The sequence below is a fragment of the Cynocephalus volans genome, chromosome 4 (genome assembly GCF_027409185.1).
Source record: "Cynocephalus volans isolate mCynVol1 chromosome 4, mCynVol1.pri, whole genome shotgun sequence".
Lineage (NCBI taxonomy): Eukaryota > Metazoa > Chordata > Mammalia > Dermoptera > Cynocephalidae > Cynocephalus > Cynocephalus volans.
This window is the reverse complement of record NC_084463.1, coordinates 49,119,245-49,122,149: the sequence shown is the minus strand read 5'-3', so window position 1 is coordinate 49,122,149 and position 2,905 is coordinate 49,119,245.

Sequence of the window (2,905 nt, the reverse complement as noted above, 5' to 3'; positions counted from 1 at the left end):
TTGCCTACTGGTCTTTCAGAAGTCCTTCTTTGAATATAGAGTATGAATAGGCTTTGTAGGTTCCTATGTGCCATTTTCTCTTTTCTCAGGCTTGGCATGTCTGCCCTTCACAGCTGGGCTCTGCTATTTTTCAAACAGTGTATAAACACCATCCCTGAATCTCAGAGCAAAGACATGAGCTGCAGAGAGTGACAACAGGAGAATGAATGACTCTCCTACTGTGTCAGAGATGGTGGGAGCAGATTCTCCCAGAGGTTATTGTTCCTGGGTCCATGCACTTCTCAATCCTGCCCCAACAACTCAGGCCTTCTGGGAACAGATTTCATAATCTGTGAGATTTTTATATGGGGACCATGTCCATGGTCCCCACGCATATTTCTCCTGAAGAGCAGCAGGCAGGAAGAGTAACTTATGACATATGTGTGAATGTACATCTTCCTGGAATAATTCACTGGTTGTGGTGGTTCTTTGCAGGAGCTGCCTGTTTGCCTTAGCATGTATAGGGGAAAAAAGAGAACAGACTCACTGTCTGCTAATTACCTCCAGGGCTCTGAATCTATGTCGCTCAGGTCATGCTGGGCTTGGGGAAGGGGAATGTAGTCACTATTTGTTGTCACAGAAATCAGGTTGAGTCCAGGGAGAAATGACCCTACCTGACTACCTTCTGTTGCCACGTTCTGGAAAACATCAGGAGGGTCTCCTTCTCCTGATTGGTGAGAGTATAATGACATCCTGGCACTCTGTTGTTTGTTTATTTCTACAGCCTTCCAGAGTTCTCCTGTGGATGTTTCTTAGGAAATTCCAGAGTTTATAGTTGAACATAGTAGATAGGAGGAGGAAAAATGGTTCTTGTCATCTTGTTCAGACAGGAAGTTCCAGTTTACAAATATTTTCTCTGACTCAGGGTCTCCTGTCATTTTTAACTAATTTATCTAAATTGACATCAAAGGTCCTCCAACACAACCGTGATAAAGTTTAAAATTGAAGAGACTCCATTTCCCCACTCAACACTGATACTTTTCCTCCTATAGACTATGGTCCCATAACTGCATGAGTTAAGTTTCTGAAGAAGAGATCCTGTTTTACCCATCTGGTTTCTCTTAAGGTTCATGAATGTGGCTTTTGTAACAAGGTAATTGTCATCTAAAAACACTTAGACCTTTAATTTGTTTGTGATTTTATATTAACTTGGAATTCCAGGATTGTGTTGATTGATTAGTTATCGTACTTAACCTGTGTTGTTCCTGATTGTATTAGGGCTGCTACAGTCCTTTTCAGAAGTAATGATGTTTGCTGAAGATTTTTTCTTACAGATAGTTATAAAATCGTATGACTTCTAGTACCTCCATACCAGTCTATGTTTCCTTGAGAATATATTTTAAAACCTTAAAATAGTCTTAGTTACTGTATTTTTTAGGCCCTTGTAAGTAAGATGGAGAGCAGAAACCACATTGTGGCAGTTGTATCCACAATGGCTGGAGCAAAATTTTCACTCAAATGCTAGAGATGGAAATGAAACCCTTATTTAATTTTGGTTAAAAAAAAAAAAAAGCCAATGTCAAGAAGTTGTGTTCTTCATGGTCTGCTCCTCATGGGAGTGTGGAGAACTTAATTGAAGTTCATTCACGTCAGCAATGGCTTCCTGTCTCCATCCAGAAGACAGTCCTTAGTCCTCGACTTATTATATACTTCTCAGTAGCCATTAAAACTTCTCCTTCATTTTGGTAACACTGGTTTCCCTGTTTTCTCTTCATACTCTCTTGCCCTTCTTTTTAGTCCCCACTGGGAGTTCAAAATTAAAAGTTTAAATGACCCCATGTGCAAGACTTGGTGTTTGTTCTTATTGGTGTTCTCTTGCTAGACAGCATCAACTGTGCTCAGAGATTAACACTGGTTCTGGGTATTATCGTCACTTAATCCAGATCCTCTCTGTATCTCATTAGTTCTATTCTTGGTCATCTGATGTTTCTCAAACTTGACTCCTCAAACACAAAATGCTTTCCTGCTCTTGCAACAAAAACAAAGCCAATAAACAACACACACAAAAAATTAAAAACTGGGGGAAATCCTGTGTGTGTGTGTGTGTGTGTGTGTGTGTGTGAGTGTGTATTTCTTTCTTCTCATAACTATCTACAAAGGTTTTCCAAGTATCACAATCTAGATATTTGGAAAACAGGTTGGTCCAGGATCCTCTCATAGTCACACAAATATGTGAATTTGTTTGTTTATTTTTGGCTCTCACATATTTCTCAATTGTATCACCTCTTCTCCACCTCAACTCTCATGACGAAGTACAAGGTGCCATCACTCCTAACAACCCTAGGCTCTAAAAAATCACAGTGAACTGCTGGTAAGGGAATATCCAAATCATTACTACATTTTAAATTTGTGTTTTTGTCCTTTCATTATATTTGGTTGTTTTCAGTATAAAATTAGAACACTTACATTCCTAAAATTCTTTCCAGAGGTTTTCATTCTTTTTGATCCTATTTTCAATGGTATCACTTTCTTAGTTGTGTTTCCAGAATGTTTATTGCTAGTATATAGAAATACAATTGATATTTTTACATTCACTTCATAACCTGCTACATTGCTGAACTCAGTTATTTTTGAAGATTTTAAGTTGAATTCCACAGGATTTCTTTTATATAAAGAATTATATTTTGAGCATTAAAATAAAGCTTTACACTTTTTAAAATAAAGTTTTGCAATTCAGAATCCTTTTTTCTCATTTTTATTGCATGATTTCCTTAGAAAAAGCCTGTATTTATTACAAGCAGTAAAAGTAAAAGATTGAAGAAGAACAGATAAATTTGTCTCCAGCAAAGGAATCCAACAAATCATAGAGTTTGCTATGTTTTTGTTGCTGTTTTTGTTGTTACTGCTCTAAGAAAATTCTTACAAC